The 14,434-nt window shown below is 42.1% G+C and overlaps 1 protein-coding gene across 34 annotated transcripts in view; it reads right to left on the bottom strand.

Annotated features, from left to right (window-relative positions):
• Positions 1 to 14,434, bottom strand: part of FYN (FYN proto-oncogene, Src family tyrosine kinase) — a 130,638-nt gene that overhangs the window by 101,960 nt on the left and 14,244 nt on the right. For 3 of the 34 annotated variants that reach the window (XM_040696875.2, XM_025148578.3, XM_046938550.1), the window contains exon 1: positions 9,388 to 10,519. The exons of the other annotated variants lie outside the window; for them this stretch is intronic. The gene's annotated coding sequence lies outside the window, so the exon portion shown is untranslated. Of the gene's footprint in view, positions 1 to 9,387; positions 10,520 to 14,434 lie in introns of those variants that run through there. 34 annotated transcript variants of the gene reach the window in all.

The following is a 14,434-nucleotide window of genomic DNA, read 5'->3' as shown; positions in this document are numbered from 1 at the left end:
CAGTCAACTAATGGTGCTGCTCTGCTTCCAGCTCCTGCACAATGTCCCTCTGATACACAGAAGCAGTGGGCAGGTTGCTTTTTCCCATCATGGCTATAGTTACATTTTTACATGTATTACCAAATTACTAATCTACAAAGCAATTTTAAATGTTTTAGAAAATAATATTTGTCATTAACCACCATTTAACAGGGCAACAGGATACTACTGCGGGGAAAAAAAAATGTATATATAAAAAAGTTTAGTTCTTATTTTTGTCCTTCTTCCTGTTGCTCCAGTAGTGCCAAAGTTTTGGCTTCCTTGCCACAACAAAGCTGAGGTTCCTCTACGTTTTCACCAAGATATACATCAGCTTGGTACGTCACCAAGAAATGAAACTTGTGCTACCTATTTATATTCAGAAAGGCAATTAAAAAAATAAAACAGGTTTTGATTTTAGCTATTCTGAAACAGTGAAAGCTAAACAAAATCATGTATCTGGTTCCTTTTGTGCTATTTAAAGTGGACTCAAAGTTCTGAAAGTGCTCAAAGATCCAGCATGGCCACGGACACCAACAAACAATGAAAACTCAAGGGAATTCAATGATCCTGAATCCATATATTGTAAATGATGATAGATGTAAGTTTATCCAGGAGTTTCAGATGTCATGGACATTTGGAATTGAGTTGAACATGCATATAAAGATAACTAAAGCCCATATTCAAGTTAAATAATTTAGTGTGAGAGGAACAAGGCCTCTTTGAAACCAACCTTCTGTTCTAGACTGCACTAACATGGCTACAAGGAACATCTTTAACAGACATCTGCGCTAATGGAAATACGATCTATGCAGCCGAAATTTCATGGAACTTAGGCCAGAAGTTCCATCTCTTGGTCCAAGATGCTAACAGCTACATGTCTTATAGCTTTTGAGCTTCTGCTAGAACGTGCACACACAAGGGCATCAACTCTCAAGCATATTTTCACCCTGTGCAGCAGGTGCAGAAGGGGAGGAGCAAGTAACCTAACGTAAGGGCAGCACACAAAAACTCAGAACAGTTGCTACTCAAAAATCTACCAGCTGTAAGCATAGATCCCAACTTATTCCATTCTGACTTGTTTGCCATTAAGAGAAATAAAATATTAAGTGGATAGCGGTCACAGCACTCATTTAGTGCAGTTATTACTAAAGTTCATGCTAAATCACCTCTAAAAGAAATTGCAGGCAATTTTGTTTTCTTGCAGCTATTTACCAATGGTAAATATCTTAGAAGTTAATTTCCCAGTTGGAAGCAACCAAGAGGATGAAACAGTACTCCCCAGGATACACAGAAAGAAAGGAGTAGTCAAAAGCTGCATGAACGCTTGCTCAGCAGAAAACTTTGGATTGTTCTTTATCTTGCCAGTCAAACTCAAAAATACAATGATACAGCCCCATTAGAACTCACATTTTTAAACCAAGCATTTAGGAATATCTTAAGGATGAAAATAAGGTTCTGAGTTACACACACACACACTCAAAAACCCTAAAAAAAGAAATACTTGGAAAAAAAAATGAAGGTTTTCATTAAACACTCAAAATAACTTCTAGAATAAAATAGAAAACCAAATGGCAGCATTAATAAACATATTGCTAAATTAAAATATTAATTATCAGCAAAGACAATTTCCAGTGCAATTCTCCCCAAAAAAGAAACAAATCAAATCCACCTACTAAGAAACTGGTATACACAACTGCTTTCATATTTGAAAAACTGATAAATTCACACAAATGGGCCAATCTAGCAGTCATTTTGGCAAAGGAAATGTCTCTGAAGCTGTGGGGTTTTGCATGTGAGCAGTTTGCAGGGCACAGCTTGGGTTGCAGAAGAAAAAGATTGCACTGCCAGGCATTAAAGAGAAGAATAGAAACACAGCTCCAAATAACGAACTACTAAAGGTCAGATTCAATTAAGACAAATCCTCCTGGCTTGTGCAATGAGATCTCATCAAGCTTCCAAAACCCATTTCAAAGCTACCATTGACTGGTGAAGAAGTAAACAGGATTTTAAATTTAATTTGGCCAAATCTAGCTCCGATTAGTGCTACTGAAACGAGCACAATAAATTACTGAATTGCTTCAGTAGCCAAGATGATTCCAACTTTCTTATGGCTGCCAGCAACATACATAGTGGAAGCAGCTATCTTCAGCAAATACTTGAGTTTGATGGAAAACAGTTTCATTTGTATCAAATGACACAAGCTTGGTCTGAATAAATTCACGGGAAGAGAGAAGCTAGAAGCTGATGCTGGCTGGAAAGAAGACTAGAAGTTGAACTCTTTGCCTTGCTGTCAAATGTCCTAGTGTGAACCAGCAGATACAAAAGGCCAATTCTGACAGAGATGAACGCCTGCTGGAATCGTGCACTTGGCTTTACTTCTCAGGACTTGAGCACAGCTCACCCACTGAGGCTGTGGAATCTCCCTCCTTGGATGGTCTCCTTCACAGACCATCTGGACACAGTCCTGGTCAAGTAGTTTGAGCAGAAGGTTAGACCAGATGACCTCCAGAGGTCCCTTCCCACCGCAGCCACCCTGCAATTCTTGATTGAGTTTTGAAGAATCTCAGAAACACCAGTTGATGGATGAAGGTGATTAACAAAGCCTTACATAAAATTTGGGCAAGGGAGAGTGAGGTTTTACATAGGGGTGATGGAGGCCCATAGGCTCCCCAGCTCCAAGCACATCACAGGCCCAGAAAGGGACCTCCACTGCTGGCCTTGTGCCTCGGCTCAGCCCCAGTCTGTCACACTCACCTCCTCCTACCCAGGTCAGAGCCAAAGGGCTTATCCAAGGCAAGACCCAATGGTACCACTGAGCACATCGCCAGAGTCTCGCTGGCAGTTAGGGATTGGAGTGTCAGAACACAGACATTATTCAGAAACCACGAACACTATGATACTGAGTGAAGAAAAGCTCCGAAATAAGCAATAGGAGGCAACACACTTATTTTGATACTATTTTCTGTCTTACGTACCATAATGATACTTGTTTATAAACTTCTCTCTTCCAGAGGTTTGAGGTGTTAGGTTTACACATAATTTTCTTTCAGAAAGTGGGGGTCTGGCAGTTTTGACCTGATTTTGCCATTTCATGAGAGCTGTCACACTGAATAGTCTGATGAAAGGAATTTCAGAGGAAGCCTTTTCTATCCTTTCTACTTCTTAGAACTTATTCTGCAGCGCTTCAGAGACTGCCGAGGCATCCCTGTGTTGCTGTCCTGTGAAATACAGTGCAGACACAGACTCTTCTTAGGATTTCAAAAATAATTAAAGGCAAGATACAACAAAGGAAGTGCAGAAGAAAGAAAAACGTGACAGAAGGGACACGAATCCATTATAAACCAATACCTGCACATTTAAGTTTGTTCAACAGATCTTTTTCCATGGTATATGCTTATCTTAGCTACAAAGTTAATTTGGCAGAATAACCTCGGGGGGATCCTTTATTCCCAGTAAGCAATGTGGGCAAAGTTGATCCATTCTGTTTCAGAATTGCTACATTTCAATGCCCTTCTAGAACTGAAAGTCATTCTATTCTTTTTTAAAATTGTGGTAGGGATAATGGCTGATTAAAATGAATACAACTTCTGTGGTTTGCTGAAGGAAGTTTTCTATTTGATGGGATGGAGTTTACAACCACTGCTTCAGCTGTTCATTATCAGTAGCAATTTCTTGTTTATTTGTGGAAAAACTTAAAGACGACAACAGAACCAACCAAATAAAAGAGAAAGAAAAGGAAGGCAGATGACCTCACCAGGAGGAACTGGTTCCTGCCTCCTAGAGGTCTGAAGCTACTCGGGGCCTGGTCACTGTGATCCCAAAAGGTGCTGAAGAAGTGGGCTAAGTATCTGCACTGCCCTAATCTAGCCATTCAGTGGTTAGAAAGTGTCCTCAACGTGATCTGTAACATCTTGGCAAGGGCCGGGGGCACAGTCAAGGTGGCATTTAGGCATGAAATCAAGCACTGCACAGTCTGCTGGAGCTCCCTTGCAACATCTTTTCCCACTGATAACACATTTGCCTGATAAGGTGGCAGCACTGCTTTGACAGCTGAGCTCCAGGACTTCTGCATCCTTAGGCACCACAATGCAGAAGGGGGAGCCCACAGCAGGTACGATTACCCCCGTAGCATACTTGTGAGGCAAAGCTGCTTGGAGGAGCTGCCCACATCTCCCAAGAGAGGTATGACAAGCATTGTCCCCCCCCATCCATCTCCCCCAGAGCAGAAAGTTCCTTCCTCAGCACTTAAATTATCACAACTGAAAACAATGAGGGTAAAGCTAGGTTGGAGACAGAGTAATTCCTGCACAGATACCACATAATGATGAAATATATTAACATAAACATGTATTATTTATGGAAATGCATAACTTATCACCACTACTCTCTAGTGCATTTACTGTTTCCAGAATGAGGGAAATGCTCATGAGGCAAGAGCAGTTTGTCATTTTATCAACAGCTCCCAAACCTCCAAAAATACTTGTTAACTATATCCATAAAAATTACAGACCACAGCCATGTTTGCCTTGTGATTACTTTAAGCTAAATAAATCTTCTCTTTGAAGCAGAAACAATTTTTTTTGAAGTTTTTACCAAGTTTTTGACCACAGATTTTATATATAACAGTACAGATTTAAAACTGATTATACCTCAACCAGGATCACTTCTGGAAACACCCCTCTTGCCTCTTGGATGGGTTTTCATTTGATTCAATCACAGTAATTCTACAGCTCTTATAGTACTCAGAACTCCTCAAGAATACAAAGAGTATTGCAGAGGTTTCCATTTATAGATGAGTGAGTTCCAGAGTAGTAATCTTGCATCATCTTCAGAAAAGCCCATGTGAAGGGATGGTGCTTGACAACATTTGTCCCCCACAGAACCATCTGTATAGGTAAGGTGCCGGTGAAGTGAGCACAGGACATGACTCTGGGTATTGCAACCCCTCAAGGGGTGGACAGGCTGGGAGGGAGATGCAGCACTAAAAGCAGAACAGACTTGGGCGTCACCTGGAACACCAGGCACAATCACAATCACCCCATCAATGGAGGGACGGGCTTAAGGATAACGTGGACATATGTGGCTCCGAAAAGACTGGTAATGACCTTGTAGGATGAAACACAAGATTAGGATTGTATTAACTGAGAGCTGCAAAATAAATACAAAGCAATATATCAGGAGAACAGAAATTAATGATACCCATCTCAAATTCAGAAAGAAAAGGTATGATGGAAATTAGGCCACAGTAGAAGGAATATGTTTTCATGAGAGCAGTTAGCCTGTTAAACTCACTGTCAGGAGAGAAATCAGTAGGTCTAGAACATCAGTCGGTGCCTGTACTCTGTTATACGTGGAACAGCATCCAGTTTTGCTGTAATGCTGGCAAACGTTAGAAAGGCTATCAAACATCACATATACAGTTTTACTACAGTCTAATTACAAAGAAGCTAAGAGAAGATGTATTTTTTTTCCTCCCCGTGGTATTAAAAACCTTTCCTAAAGCTCCACGATCCAGTTAAGTCAGAGACAAGTTACTGGACTAGTAGTGCCCCAGGTATGGGTGCAGGTGGAACAATTCTCTGGCTTTTATTTGACATGCAGAAAAAGAGAAGACTATGAGATGATACCAGCAGAAAAGAAAGAAATGTCCAATCTGAATTCTGACACGCAAATTTTAAATTCCCAATCTTGGAGTGTAAAGCAGTAATTTACATCTGTAGCCTTCCAACACGTTGCTCTTCATTGCTTAGGAAACCTTTGCAACTGTTTAGAGCTTTTGTGCTGAAGATCTACATATCAAGCCTATGCTTGAGTTTTCTGAGGAGCTGCAGCCAAAACAACCCGGTCACTTGGAAGAACGTAGCTAGGCAAAAGCAAGAATCTTTTATTTAGAGAACACAGGGCACTGAAACTCGTCCCAGTGCAAATGCTTTTCACCACCCCACTTCCGAATACTTAGTGTGGAATCTGGATGCATCTCTTCATCTGCAACATTTTATCCAAGGGTTCTGGTAAGCTGAGTGAAATTAAAACATCATCCTGACCACCCTTTTGCAAACTTTTCCACTTAAAATGGGGGATAAGGGAATGCATGGCTGGGTTGCTAAGTCAAGATGCAGAATTAAGACTTCGCAGTCGCTTGATCGGCACAAGTCCCAGCAGCACTCACTAGCACAAAACCATGGTTGGGATATGCAATACTTTCATCTCACGGATAAAACCAACTTTTAACTGATGCCCATTGAGAGCCCTTACCAGATGAAGTTTGAAGAGAGATTTATTTGAAGGAAAAGAGAGAAATAGTAAAAGTTCTGTCACAGTCCATGCCATTTCTTGAGAAACTTATGCTTCCACTCATCAGGAATTTTGAAGCATTTCTATAAAATCCACTGCATTCTATTGAAGGCACTTTGCCTTCAATTCAAGAAAGCCAATTCCTATTTAAATACAAAGCAGAATTAAATTGTGTGCTCAGCTTAGGATTAACTGGGACAGCAAATACAACACCCTATGATAACACCTGTAACATACATAACTTATCTATACAGAACAAGCTGGCAGAGCAGTTACGTCTTTAGCAAACCAGACTCAATATAAAAAGGATTTACTTGCATACAGGAACATTTGCAGTCTCCATGCAGTTCTTCTTTGAATAGATTTAACATTTAACTAGTTCAACCACATTAATCCTGGAGCTCCAGACTCCTGGAGAAGTATTTATCATTTTTTATTTAGAACTAAGAATGGCATTTTCAGCAACAAAATATGGAATTTCAAAGAACTGCATGCAAATTTTGAAACATCACCATCTAAATAAATATGAAAACCTCCTAACTTTCTCAGAAAAGAAAGATTCATAGTGAGACTTTTCTCATTTATATCAGAATGAGTTTTCAGCTTTTAACAGCCAGAACTTGGTGTAGCTTTTTCTCAGATAGGAAAGTCCATCATTTTTTGAAATGTTCAGATTGCAAAGACTAAATTGTAGCAGTAATAATGAAATACTCCATTCAGAAGGAGCTGCAGATTGAAAATTCAAATGAGAAACCAACTCAGTGTAGCAACTGATAATGCAAGTTAATTAAGAAAGTTTTGAACATTTGTCCTATTTCTTCACCGTGATTTCCAGGTTCTCTAAAGAATTCTCTATTGTACCACGCACCACGCTGTGAGGCACAGCAAATGCTATGCTGCCCTTCATGTAACTCCTTCACTTGGTACTTAGAATTTAAACGCTTATCTTGAGATAAAGGAGTAGAGAAATGGAGTGAAAGAAATGTGTTTTCCTGTTAGCCTTTCTTTGTGATGGGCGGATGTAAGATGTAAGACTGCTCCTTCTCCAACTGTATCCCATTCCCCACTACTATTCCCTGCGATCCTCCCCTTGACTGCAGTCTGCTTCCTTCCAAAACACCCCAACACACCCTAAAAGCAAAACACTCCCCTGAATGCTAACCCAAGAGAAAAAAATGAAGCAACTGAGAGCAAATAAGAGAGCTCCAAGTCTTGGCATCTCACATGCTAAGCCAGTTAAAAATACGCAGAAGCACTCTGCCATTTCACTGCATACATTCTGCTGTGAGGACACTGGCAGGCAGCAAGGCTGTTCCCCACTCTGAGGACCCACAAAATAGTAAATACTGAAAGTCACCCTGCCAGTTACAGTAAAGCACATTAGGTACAGCCCCAGAACAGCACCTACTATGTACAATGCCATGCTTCCCTCCCTGTGCCCAAGACCCCAATCTCCCACAGCCAGCAAGGATGGAGGCCACAAAGCGGGTTGCTCTGGTTGTGATGCTCCATGGACATGTTGCCACCTCTCTCCCAGGTCTGGCCATAAGGAACCGGTACAGCAGCCTGAGCAAGCCTCATCCTCAGGCACTCTTCTGCCTCACATATTTCTTCCCTTACACTTCACCAAAGCAACCAGACGGCCTCCAGAGGTCCCTTCCCACATCAGCTACCTGTGATTCCATGATTCCTATAAGCACACCTTCCCACCCCTTGTGCCAAGCTGTTCCTGACTCGGCTTGGTTCAGCCTTTCCCATCTCAGTATCTTCACCCTGGTCCTGGAAGCTTCATGTGTTCTCTTTGCGCACATAAATGCTCCTTCCCCAGCCTTGTTCTCAAAGCCACTATCCCACTGCTGGGGAGTAGATCAGATTAAACACAAATGCTCTGCACCGCCACATCCCAAGCAGGCCCACTCTGAAACATCAAAATGCTTATTACTGCTTTTAATTAAAACACAACCAAACAGCTTCCTTGTCAAGGAACTCACAGCATCTCCTCTGGTTTCGTTAAAAACTTCCTTCCACTGGGTGGCTTCAATCCACTCTCATCTGTATTACATGCCACTGTGGGATTTTGCTCTTTTCAAGTGTATATATTTTCTGTTTTAGCTGCAACAGTTGTGTGCCTTCTGCAGGCTCATTCCTTCCCTGGCTGTATTTTTCACCACCTTTTCTCAACCCACAGGGATGGCCAACAGCCCCACCCAGACACTGCTCCAGCAGGGCCATGAATCCCCTTGATAGAGGGTTGGCTGCAGCAGTGCTTTCCCAGATAGGATCAGTTCACCCCAAGTAGATTCTAGCAAGTCTTTTTTTTTTTTTTTCCTAGTGTGGCTTTTCCCCTCAACACAAATCAAGTCAGTGTGGCTCTCATGTCCCTTCATTCCCTGACCTCTCCAACACAACAGCTGTCTGTGTTGCAGTGACTTTCCTGAGTGGAAACACCGATACCACAGGCCAGGGTGTTGGCGGGGGAGAGGGCAAGAAGAAACAAACACAGATTTCTATATTTTTTTTAAAATATGATTATTAATTTATCTTTTTGATCCTTGAAAAGTATTTGGAAATAATACAGATGCAGCACTTTTTCCTATAGACTACAGTGGAGTTTTGCAAGTGAGATTTTCCTGGCGGTGAGACTGAAAGAGCGACTGCATCAAACTCATAGGTAGAATGAAAGAGGTCTGAATTGAACAGCAGATGGCAGAAAAAAAACAGTTATTAAAGAAGAAAAGACCCTAAATTCTATGGGCTTCTATAATCTTTTCATAACATTTATCATGGCACAGATGCTTCAGTCACGTATGTACTACTGTAATATTGCTTAAAAGCAACTTTCTTAGACCTTATGAAACATCGTGCACTTAAATTAGATTTTTATTAAATATTCTTTCATATCATGTGGCATTTTTTAATTAAAAAGTGTCTCCACAAGGAACCACAAATTGATCACAGCATCTCCACAGCAAACACCGCTACAGTAACGCAAATTTTACAAAGCAAAACCAGCATACTAGCAATGTTAAATAAAAACAAGCAAGATGACAGAATAAGACCCAAAGTACATACGGTCCATTTGGGCAAGGTTTCCTGCAGCTGGAGTTAGAGAAGTTTCATGATGTGCTAACAGCTGCACTGGCCTGAGGGAGAAGTTATTTTCCCTTCTGCCCAGAAAGAAACAGAGAGAAGAGGAAATGGCAGAAGGCAGATAATCTCTACTTTATAGTGACGAACAAAATGACAATGGAAAAGACCACTGTCCTCGGGAGTCCTCAGGAAATCAGTCACAGGAAGTGGCTGTTTGAAATCAGTAAGATAAGTGTGAGCTCCATTTGCTTGTCTCCTGAAATACAATCAGGTTTTTGTTAAAGCTACAACTACAAGCAGCCCCACATTCTGTAGAATCTCTTGCTTTGAATTTTAGATAACATACATTATTACATATATGTGTATATATATATATATATACACACACACACAGAGAAAGAGAGAGAGAGGATAAACATCCAAATATTTAAGTGCAGATGCATTGAAAACCTGTTTGATATGCACATATGCACTTATGACCTGGTTTACTTTGCAGTATTCAGCCAAAGGAAGACGACCTCTCACAGACATCTGGCCTGCTTTTTTTGTTGTTTGTTTGTTTTTTGTTTTTGTTTTTATTGCTCTTGTTGTTTAAAGAAGGCAAAACAGAACAAGTCGAAGTACATGAACGTTTTCTCAGAGCACAATATAGACATCTACCCACCTCTCCCAAGATGTCATCAGCATCATGCTGGGGACAGGCAATATTGGCACTGAATCGGCTATTGTTGATACAAAAATGTTAATAAGCACAAGACAGAGGTAGTTGTTGCTTATTTTTCCCCCCTCCCAACTCCTTTAAGTGTTTCAAGTGCCAAAATACCTCTGACCAAGGACTTTAGGGGATTTTTTTTGATTTTGTATTATAAATCATAAGCAGATTATACAAGCACACCAGGGATTATATGAATCAAATGCTATTTTGGAGGTTTAAAAATATTTTTACTTCAAATAAAAGTCAATCACCAAACAAGATCTCCTCCCCCCCCCCCCCACCTCTTCCCTTCCTCTCACGATCCTCATCTCCACAACAACGAGGAGGTAGAAACAAAAGACAAGAAGAAAAAGTTACTTCCTCCCAGTAACTGAAATAACTTTTCAAAATGCTAGCAAATAATTTATCAAGTCCATCATCTCCTGTTCAAAAATCATCATGAAACACAAAAAAATGAATTTTTAGGAAGGCAGAGAACTTAACTTTTCCCTTTTACTCCTATTTATAAAATTTCACTGACTGCAACATTACCAGAGCTATTCAGCAGCTGCCTTGATGTGTTATATTTCTTTGTACTCTGTTAGTACAAATGACAAAAAAACAACATCAATTCATGTTCTACAAGAGGCTTCATTTACAAACACCTCACTTAGCAAATAAAAGCTGCATTTAGCTGCTTCCTTGCACGTCTTCTGTGCATTCTACAATCCCTGCTTAACAGCACAAGTGCACTTCACGTTGTTCCATTACCCCTACTGCAGGCACTGCAGATATTTATATATTTCCCTGAAGTCTTTTGCTGAGAGTCAGAAAGGGATGAGATGTGCTCTGACACACAGGGGCACCTCCAACCAGTTTTCTGAAAAGTTTAAAAATAACTGGCAAAAGAGAAGATCTGCTAGCTTACGAAGTTGAGAGTACTGACTCTGCAGTGAGAGGAGGGAAATAAGATCACAGGGCTGGAGCTCTTCACAGGATTACATGAAGAAGGGTGTTGATGGTTAATTAAGATTGTGCTGAGAAGTGCCAGAAGTCGAGTTCTCGATTTCCCCAACACCTTTCAAGTATAATTAGGCTTATAATAAAGCAGAGTAACTGTGCTGCCATGCGTGGGGCTGCTTGTTTATGTTCTGACTTTGCTTTGTGTTACCTGTAAAAGACAGTAAGATTTAATACACATCAATTAAAGAGCTGTTTTACATTCCTTATAACTGCAGGGTTCTTCACACAAAGTCCAGACCCCCAACAATTAGTGTTAAAAAAAGAAAAGTGTCACTGGGCACTGAAACCCACGTGCTGAGAGTCAGATGGTTAAGAAACAGAAGTTTTAAGATCCTGCACGGTCCTAAATCCTCTTCCCTCAACAACACAACTTCTCTAGTCCAGTCCAGTGCCCCATAAAACTAACATGGGCTTTGGACCCATTCTTGTTCCCACCACAAGCAATAAAGAGGTGAGGAGCCCACAGACACCCACCACCGTAACAGCACCAAATTTCCATCCTGTGCTTTATCTGCCCTGTTTTGCACTCACACAAAGGCTGGTTTGTCATCTTTGCCACAAACACCGTGTGCGGCAGCAAATGAGCACGGTTCACATGCTCAGACTCGCAGCACAAGCTAGCAGAGACCTCTGTGTGGCAAGGCTCTGGGCAAACATGAGCAATACCAGACTGCACTCCCCCTGCACCTCATCAGAGGTTTGTATCCAAAGAACAGCTACACCTCTTTGCATGACAGAAATGCCACGGCAATAAAATGGTGTGCACAAGCCCAGTGCTCTCTGGAGATGCTCCTGGCTTTCCTCTGCGTGCCCCGTACTTCACACTGAGACAGCTCTTCCCTGCAGAGCACGCTGAGAGGTTTCCACACAAGTACAGTCTCCTTCAGTGCCTAAAATGACTGATGCTTATTCAGTGCGGTCATTTAATACTTTTTTTCGGGGGGGCCTTCACAGGTTGCTATTCCCAGCCTGCTCAGAACACAAAACGAGCTTACTCATGGGTCCCTGCATAGCTCAGCACTTGAGTTTTTCCTCACAAAGCATGCCTTTTTTTTTTCCCCCCTTCACAGCATCCTAAGACACCAGAAGCATTATTGGCACTTTATGACAGGAACTGACAGCGAGAAGATAAATTCAAAAGTGTCCTTTATTTAGGTGCCCAATTGGAGACAAATGAGGCCTGACTATTCAGTACACTTGGAGCAATGAGCCCATTGACTCCATTTGCACTTGCATGTGCTCAACACTCCTCCGGTCACCCCATAGCCTATCAGCATGGGTGCACAGGGAAAATCAGTCATTTTTTCATAACCATGTGCTGAAACAGATTTTGCTTCCTAGATGTCAGGCAGATCCTCTCCTTCCCCCTCCCACAGAGCTCCCCACCTCCTTCACACAGCACCTCCCAGTTCCTGCAGCTGCCCTTCTATTCATCTATCTTCTGATCCAAGCTGGGTCTGGAGCAATCTGATGGGGGAAGCAAGGGCCCTGACAGGAAAAGAGCCTGTGGTCACACCATACAAACACATTGTCATGCACATAACACTGCAAGCACTTCTGCATCCTTGACTTAAGAAAAAGAATCATGGAAATGTTCTTTGAAATGAGGCTATTTTAAGACTGTTAAAAGCAAACTAACCTTTTCCATCCCCAGAGGATTGTTCATCACATGAGCGCCTGTGATTAATCAGCAGGCTGATGCACAATCTCTCCTGTTTAAGCTCAGGGAGAAATTGAAAACGTCATGCTGCTTTCATCTCTGTGCTAGCCGGAATGGAGGGGCAGTGGCACTCATGGTTACGAACACAGCACTACATTTACTGACAGATTTCATGGGTTGTTCCTACCAGCAAAGGGAAAGAAGCCCTGAAATCCCCAGTTCAATCACCTGCAGAGCCTGGGGAAAAAAAAAACAGAAGGAGCTCAGCAGGTGAAGGTTTCTCTGCCCTGTCTCACCACAGCTTGTTTTCTCCTGCCACCTCTCCTCTCCTCTCCTCTCCTCTCCTCTCCTCTCCTCTCCTCTCCTCTCCTCTCCTCTCCTCTCCTCTCCTCTCCTCTCCTCTCCGGCACAACATCACACTGCTCCTCAGGACTCAGCACAACACTCGTCTCTTTCCCCAAGGGATCCCAGCAGACAAACTAGTGCTGCTCCCTCAACCTGCAGGGAAGGCTTTTCCATGCCATGACCTAGGCACAAGGGCTAGAGAAATCAGCCAAGTTAATAAGGGAAAGAATGGGGAGTGTTAGCAACCTTGAAGGAAAGAAAAGGCTGTCACAAGGATACAGGCTTTGCACAAAGTAGCAGGGTATGCTACTGGCATAAGCAACGTTGACAGGAATAACAGATAAGCTTTCAGGGGCTGTGCCCTTTCAACCTTCCCATTTCTCCACGTTCCCTGAACGGAGATGCTCTATACAAACAAAGCAAAAAGCTGGATGCTAGAAACAGCTTTCCAAAAACTGATATGCAGAAGAGAGCAGGAGTACACATTGGAGATGCCCGTTCCTGGAGCTCTCTGAGACAGGGTAAGCTATAAGGGGTCAACAATGATCTGCATTCAGCATGAGGGCAGCAGTGACTTAAGACCCCTTAAGATCTTCTCCCCGTCCTAAGTTTCCAACATGCCATCCCCAGTAAAGCAAGATGCAAAAGGCTCGCTTTGCACCCACCCACCTTAATTTCAACATGCTCATGTGCTTTGTGGTTTCAGATGCAGCCTGAGTCAATGCTGACTTAAATACATATGTGTTACGGCAGTACTGGGTACAGACACTGAGAAAAGCCAAGTGAGATACTTGATAGAGATTATAGGCAGGCACCCTTCCCGCTTGAGCTCCCATTGCTGCACACTGCCCATGCACACGCTCTGACAGCAGACAGAAAGCTCTGCACGTGTTTGTAACTGAGCTGGCAATAACGACAATTATTTGCCTCTCTGCCATACCAGTACTTAGGAAGAATGATTTCCCTTACCAAAGCAGTAGATTATTAGTATAGCAGTACTGGCAATACTTTTAGGAGCAGCTCTTCACTCACCTTTGCAGGGAGCGTAGCACATCCCTCTTAAAAAGCAGTACAGCAATTGCAGAGACAGGTTCTTGACTTTGCAGTAGCTGTGAAATGATCTGTTCTGGACATGTACTAGCAGCCCACACAAACATGTAACACAGAAGAGATTATAAAAACAAATGACTGAATGCAGATTTCCTTCTTCTAGACTGTTAGGTGTTCAGGTGAAGACAACCAGGAAGAAAAGAACAGGTTTTGCCAGATGTGAGCAGCCACAGCTTAGGGTGCTATCATCCCCCTAG

The sequence above is a fragment of the Gallus gallus genome, chromosome 3 (genome assembly GCF_016699485.2).
Source record: "Gallus gallus isolate bGalGal1 chromosome 3, bGalGal1.mat.broiler.GRCg7b, whole genome shotgun sequence".
Classification (NCBI taxonomy): Eukaryota; Metazoa; Chordata; class Aves; order Galliformes; family Phasianidae; genus Gallus; species Gallus gallus.
This window is presented reverse-complemented; position numbering and strand designations above follow the sequence as displayed.